Source organism: Mus pahari, chromosome 7 (assembly GCF_900095145.1).
Source record: "Mus pahari chromosome 7, PAHARI_EIJ_v1.1, whole genome shotgun sequence".
Taxonomy (NCBI): domain Eukaryota; kingdom Metazoa; phylum Chordata; class Mammalia; order Rodentia; family Muridae; genus Mus; species Mus pahari.
Window position 1 is genome coordinate 25,762,634 of NC_034596.1, and position 7,149 is coordinate 25,769,782.

Genomic DNA, 7,149 nt, shown 5'->3' on the forward strand with positions numbered 1-7,149 from the left:
ANGAGAGGAGAGGAGAGGAGAGGAGAGGAGAGGAGAGGAATGTTGTTATTGTGGTACTTGTTTGCAATCCTAGTATTTAGGAGACTGAGGCAGGTGGACTGTGAGTTCAAAACCAACCAAAGCTATGTAGCAAGAACATGTACCCCCAACCCCCAAATAGATAAGAAAAATGTTTATTTGGAGAAACTATAGGAAATAATTCTATATTAGAAGGTTGAAGGGTTCTTCCCTTACTCCCTGAGGTAATATAATAACCAGGATAGGGCTCATGCAAGTGTATGACTGGCAGTTGCTACATTATATACCATTAAAATACCTACCAGACATGATAAAGTGTTCATCCATCTCCATTTTCTAGTGGCCTCACAGACAAGACAGAAAAGAAAAGAAAAGAAAAGAAAAGAAAAGAAAAGAAAAGAAAAGAAAAGAAAAGAAGAAAAGAAAAGACCTGAAATGACAGTTCACATGAGCCCTTTCAAGGGCCACACTCCTCTGCCTGCTATGCAAAGACATCGCCCCATCATCATGTCATGCCCATATAACTGAGACAGTCCAAATAAAATGTGTGAAAATCTCCATTCCAGAATATTCCAGGGAAAAATCTTTGCTCCTCTCTGAATAGGGTCTCATGCCACCTCCATTTTGCCAGGACACCTCTGATATCCTAACAAGTAATATATACTTGAATCACTTGATACCTAGATCAATAGACTGGCAGAAACCTGGAGATAGAACCAAAAGGACTGAGACATGCAAATTAGGCCCCTGCCTTTCTTAGAATTTTTGCTGGATGGTCTACAAAGTTGCTATTGAGAAGACGCTGACATGATCTATATGGTATCTACTACATATGACACCTCCACGTCCTTCTCTACCTAGGAAGCATAATATTATTCTCCAGACACTTATGTTTGAGAGCAGCACGGGTAAGATGTAGTAAGATGTTACAGTGTTTGAGAACCTGATGCCACACAAAATGAGCTGAGGATGATGTCTGAGAATGTTGGCTCTCCCCACTCTCTCCTGGGTTGATGGAGTTGAGAAGGGCATTGGGAAATTCATCACTGAACTCCCAAGCTTGCAGAAATCTCTGAGTGTATTAGTGTTTCTTCAAATCCTTTGAAGATTCACAGAGCTGTACCTCTTGCAGGACACCTTATTTTAAGGACTTTATGAGTTTCTGGTTCGTTCTCATCTCAAAAGACTAATGGCGTCCCATGAGGGACAAAGCCAATCCTGAACAGGGAAGGGGACTTGAGTCGATCTTCTTGCCTCCCAGCTGTACACGGGGAATTAAACAGGCTCATGGCACAAGGACAGGCTCCTGATGACATCATGTGACTGTAACAGTATAGAACCCACAGATATCCTAGATTCAGTATGCCTCAGAAGTGAATAACACACACTCATGTGTGATTATTACTTGTGTTGGTTAGTATACTTTTTGAGCGTGACAGGATCTAGAATCACCATGGCAACAATCTCTGGGCACATCTATGGGAAGTTTTCTAGATTAGCTTAATTGATGTGGTAATACCCACCTTAAATGAGATTAGCACCATGCCTTGAACTGTGGTCCCGGACTTGATAAGAGAAAGAATGAGCCCAACATCAGCACCTACCTTCTTCTGCTTCCGCGATATGGGGACAGATTCCTGATAGTGGTATTTGTGCCTACGGGAACCTACATTTAGGTGCATTCAGGTTGGCCCAACTCCAACATCCTCATACCTGTAACTGCTCCTCTCCCTGCTCCTAGGGTCTGACCTGGAATCAGCAGGAAAGAGTGTATGTAGATATTCGGCATCAAGAGAATTCATGAATTGCCTGGATCCGTGCTTCCAATGAACGTTGTAATTACCCACGTGCTGTATTTCAAATGCGACAGTGATTTGTGTAGGTTGGTTTACATAGGAGTGACTTTCAATAAGGGAAATGTATTCCTCGATCTTTGATTTGCTTAACAAGCAGCTTTCAACTTCCAGCTTTATTAATTGCTCTGAAAACCTACAATTTAGGTAAAACTAATTACATTTGATTTTACTCATTTGGTTAGCTCTTTTTTGTTGTAAATGGGACTGAAAACAATCACTTTTATCCATATGTTCTGTATATGATATGACAATGGAAAATGTAGGGAGACATCCAGCAACTCCCTCAGAATCAGATCTAGCTTGATTTCTAATGAAGGGTTTGTTCTTGCAAAAAAATTTTGCCTTGACAAGTCTTTTCTTCTAGGAATCAATATTTTTTTTCTTGTTTCTTTTTAAAAGCACATTTATTTGCCTTCTGTTAGCTTTTTTTTCTTTTTAAATCTTTTAAGCAGTGACCATTTTTAATTATACTATGGATGTGTACTTTGATCAAGGGCAAGTTACCCAGAAGAGATGACAAAGCTTGGTAGAGACCAGCGCTAATTTGAGAGGGTTCACCTAATTTGAGGGGTTTAGCTCAGCACCATGACAAGGCCTTCTGGACCCTACTTGTTGGAAGACACAATCAGTGAGAGCAACGTCTGCAACATTTTTGGTCAAATCCTAAAATTGAAAGGAGAATGAAGTGAAGGGAAGGGAAGGGAAGAGGTCAACTCCAGGGAAGTTCGTTGAATTTTGAGCAGGTTGGCTTTTGTTGGCCTGCTGGATTACAGAAGCTTGCTTCCTGAAGTACCAAAAAAGCTGCAGTGTCTCTGGTCACTGGTTATTAATTGTGAATGCATACCACCTGGTCAGACAATTTAATGATACAATGTAATATTTTCCTACCCCACACCTATTTGGAGATAACATTCAACCACATTTATGGGGTAAAGAACAGTTACATCTACGATCACAACTGGAATTATAAGGAACGCAGCCTTACTTAAGGCTGTAGTGAATCACCATCCAGAGCCACCATGAGGGCTCAAATGTCTTTTGAGTCATTTGCAGTCATGTCTTCAGGAGAATGCCCCATCCCTTTGCACAGCAAGCTGCATATGGCACTGGCTAGTAGGTCTTAAATATCTTTTCATCATTTCTTTAAAAGAGTTTAAAGAGGGGGCTGGAGAGATGGCTCAGCAGTTAAGAGCACTGACTGCTCTTCCAGAGGACCTGAGTTCAACCAACCACATGGTGGCTCACAACCATCTGTAATGGGATCTGATGCCCTCTTCTGGTGTGTCTGAAGATAGCTACAGTGTACTCATGTAAATAAAATAAATAAATCTTTTTTTTTTTTAAATGAGTTTAAAGAGACTAACCTGACGTATAACCCATACATAAATATCAACAGGAATATTTTCTTCCTTTATCTCTTCGAGGATCTCATTTCCAAAAAATATTTTCAAATCCTAGAGGACTGGAAAAGAAGGAAACCAGCTATTTCTGTGCTGCCTGCCTCTCTGACTGAGCAGAAAGCTATATCGTGTGATGTTCTGGCTTGTGTGCCTATAGCATCACAAAGCCTCATCCTACTCCAGTGAAGGATACTCTTGGTGAGATATGACCATCTGCAGAGCCCAGCCTTTCCCTACTCTGAGTATCAGAGACCTTATAGAAATCAAGACTTAAATTTCCTCTGGCAAGACTTGGAGTTAGTTGCTCTTCTCGTGTCTATGAACAATCCCTGAAAGGATCAGCTCAAGAGAGGAAGGGCTTTCAGTCTGTGGTGTACATGTCATATCGCGGTGAGAACGGTACGTCTGTAGAAGTGTAAAGAAGCTCTCCACATTGAATTTGAACTCAAGACTCAGAGACAAATGCTGGTGCTCTGCTCATTTTACCTTTTGCTAATCCAGCAAGTAGAATAGTGTCACCCACAGTTAGGGTGGGTCTTCCTGCCTAAATTAAGCTAATTGAGAAAAATCCTTCACAGAGACACTCATGATTTGTCTTTCCTAGGTCATGTTGACAACCAACATTATTCATCAAAAGGTGACTTACATTGAGTTTGAAGAGAAAAAAATTGTCTTAATTCTCTGATAGCATTAGATTTATTCTTTCCAATGACTCCATTCAGCCTGCAGAATCACACACACACACACACACACACACACACACACACACACACACACACACAAATGTCCTCACCTTCTTGCCAGAAGCCTGTGCACAGGTCCGAGATATCTTTTCAATGACAAGTAGTCCTCAGCTACTGTGACTTCACATGCAGATACACAAGCATCTTAGACTCTATGGGAAAGGGCATCTTATGAAATATAGCAGTCACATGGTATCCACCATCAGGAATGGAAAGAGGTAAATGCTTGTATATGCTCAGCTCCCTGTCTCAACTTATACAGTCCAGGATTCCACAGGGAATGGTACCACCCACAGTGGGCAGCCTTCCCACCCTGATTATACAACAAAAGCAATTTCCCTCTGGAATATCCACTGACTTATCTTCCAAGTGATTTTAGGTTCTTCCAAGTTGGTAACACTGCCCCACACAATTGTTCCTAGGACCTGTTTAACTAACAATATTGTAAGTAGGAACTGTGTGTGTATATTGGGGAGTATGTGTTGATGTGTATATATTCATGTGCTTGTTTCTGTGTGTGTGTTGTATGTGTGTGTGAATGTGTTGATATTTGTGCTTTGGTGTATATGTTGTAGTGTGTATTTTGGGGTATCTACACATGTGTGCATTGTTATGTGTGTATGTGAAGGTGTTGATGTATGTGTGAGTTGAGTTGTGTGTGTACTTACATGTATGTGTTGGGATGTCTGTATATGTATGAAAGGCTGTTAGTGTGTTGTGATTGTATGTATATGTTGGAATATGTATATATTTGTGTGTTTTATGTGTATACTGTGGTGTGTGTGCATAAATGTGTTGAGGTATATGTTTGGGTATATTTGTTCATGTGTGAGTATTATGTATGTGTGAAAGTGAATGTATGTATTAGTGTGTATATACATTCGAATGTCTCTATGTGTTGGGATGTGTGTGCTTGTGCATGTGTTTGAGTGTGTGTGTTTGTGTGTGTGTGTGTGTTTGAGTGTATATGTGTATATGTTTATGTGTGTGTTGTGTGTGTGTGTTGAAGGTATGTCCAGAAATAAGCTCTGGTACTATTCCTTAGGTGCCTTCCATTTTGATTTTAAGACAAAGTCTTTCACTGATATGACCCTTTCTGGTTTGCCTAGGTTGGCTGGCCAGCAAACCTAAAGTAGCTGCTAATCAGATACTCGCTATTACAAGTCTGTTCGACCATGCCTGGCTTTTCACAGGGATTCTGGGTGAGGAATGAGCATCTCCAACCTTAATAATTGGTGGTTTTATGGAGATAGTAAACCTATCATGGGATATTCAAATATTCTCATTTCCACCAACACTCCTGTGCCAGAAAATGTACAGAAATAGATGTTAGCAAAGAGTTAAACTATAGAAGCAAGAACTGATAGAGACCTTGCAACTTTGTTAAGACTACATTGGCCTCATCCACTCTCGACACTCTCAGGACCCAGCACGTCTGCATCACCCACAGTTGTGGCTCAGATGGGCCCATTTACAGTCAAGCCGCATAGAAAAGCCAAAGGGAAGAGTCAATGCAATTAACCCGAAGTGAAATTCTGCTTCTAAAAAATTCTCCCACTCCATTCTTGGATGTATAGTACACGGTTTTCACTGTAATGGCTCTTGTAAATTAATTGCAGACACAGCCGTCCATGGGCATTCTCAGAATAAGTGGCAAGTAGTTAATTGCACCCCAAATTAGCCAATTCTGCCCATAATTAACCATTTGAAGACAATTAATTGAATGCATAATATTTGCACCTGCAACTAATTGGAGACCCGTGTATTGTTCCTTGAAGAAATAAATAAATAAATAAATAAATAAATAAATAAATAAATAGTAACAACAACAAAAGAACCAGTGGCTACTCTTAAAACATAGCCTTTTATAGTCCCAGGTTCTAGAGAGCCGGGGAGAGGACAGAGCTCCGGAAGTGCTCCACGAGCTACAGCTGCCTGAGTAGAAAAGCAATTTTAAGCTAGAAGGTAAGAGCTCTGTGTGTTTCTGACACACAACATAATGCTTCCTCTAACTCACACAGACATTATGCAAGGGCTAATGAAGGTAATTACATCATGCCTTACAAAGACCAGCAAGGTTTGCAAGAAAGCCTGATTTTTAACTGTTTTCCCTCTTTCTTTCCACTATTAATGCAAACTACATATAGGTAAAAATTTTAAAGCATCATTTTTTAAAGTTAAAGACATTCAACTTTTACTTTTGTCAACATTAAGACTCTTCTGAATTTTGACGTATAGTGTTATTTTATAGAAAAGGTCCATCACTCTGATTCTACTGTTATTTCAACCCATTGGTAGTAAGTGTGCTTGCAAATGTAAAAAGCAAATTGCTCTGATGTTTACATGACATTAGAGGACTCACTATGTTTGTGCTGTTGTTTCCAATGCAGCAGGATCCTGCATTGATGTAGTCTCTCTCTCTCCTCTCCGCACAAAACAAATGGTTAATAATAACAAGAGTAATACTAGCAAAAGTGATAGTAGTGTAAATCACTTAGCATTTAACAATCATAACCTAACTTACACGGTCACATTTTTTATTCCCGCTTTACAGGTAAGAAAATTGTCCACAGGAACTATACTAACTTCCATGCTTTACCTAAACAATAAGCCTTAAAAATGTAATCTAAAGTTAGATAATAAAATCCACTGGAGGTGAGCAGCACAAAACTCAAGATTCAGTGACTGCTCCACTAAGAATGAATGACACTGCAGATAGAGTGTGACACGTGACTTATGTCTTAGTGCTCTAGTATCCCGATCTTCAAATAGAAAGATGCTATTAGTATCTTTATTTTACCGATGAGACAATTAGGGCAAAGCAATGTAAATGAACTTGCTTAAGAATATGGCTATGGCAAAAGGTCACGTCACAGAAGAATCCTGTATACTTACAATTCCAGTCAACTGCCTTTGGTACAGGAACCAAGGAAGGACACACCCCAGTGGACCACGGTGGACGTAGTACTACCGGAGGATCCAGCAATACCTCTTCTGGGNATATACCCAGAAGATCTTCTAACTGGTAATAAGGACACGTGCTCCACTATGTTCATAGCAGCCTTATTTATAATAGCCAGAAGCTGGAAAGAACCCAGATGTCCCTCAATAGAGGAATGGATACAGAAACTG

General features: G+C 40.0%; 1 long non-coding RNA gene across 1 annotated transcript in view; it reads right to left on the minus strand.

Annotated features, from left to right (window-relative positions):
* Nucleotides 1-7,149, minus strand: part of LOC115064394 — a 22,689-nt gene that overhangs the window by 210 nt on the left and 15,330 nt on the right. The window contains exon 2 of the long non-coding RNA XR_003844216.1: nucleotides 321-354. This is a non-coding gene — a long non-coding RNA (uncharacterized LOC115064394). The remainder of the gene's footprint in view (nucleotides 1-320; nucleotides 355-7,149) is intronic.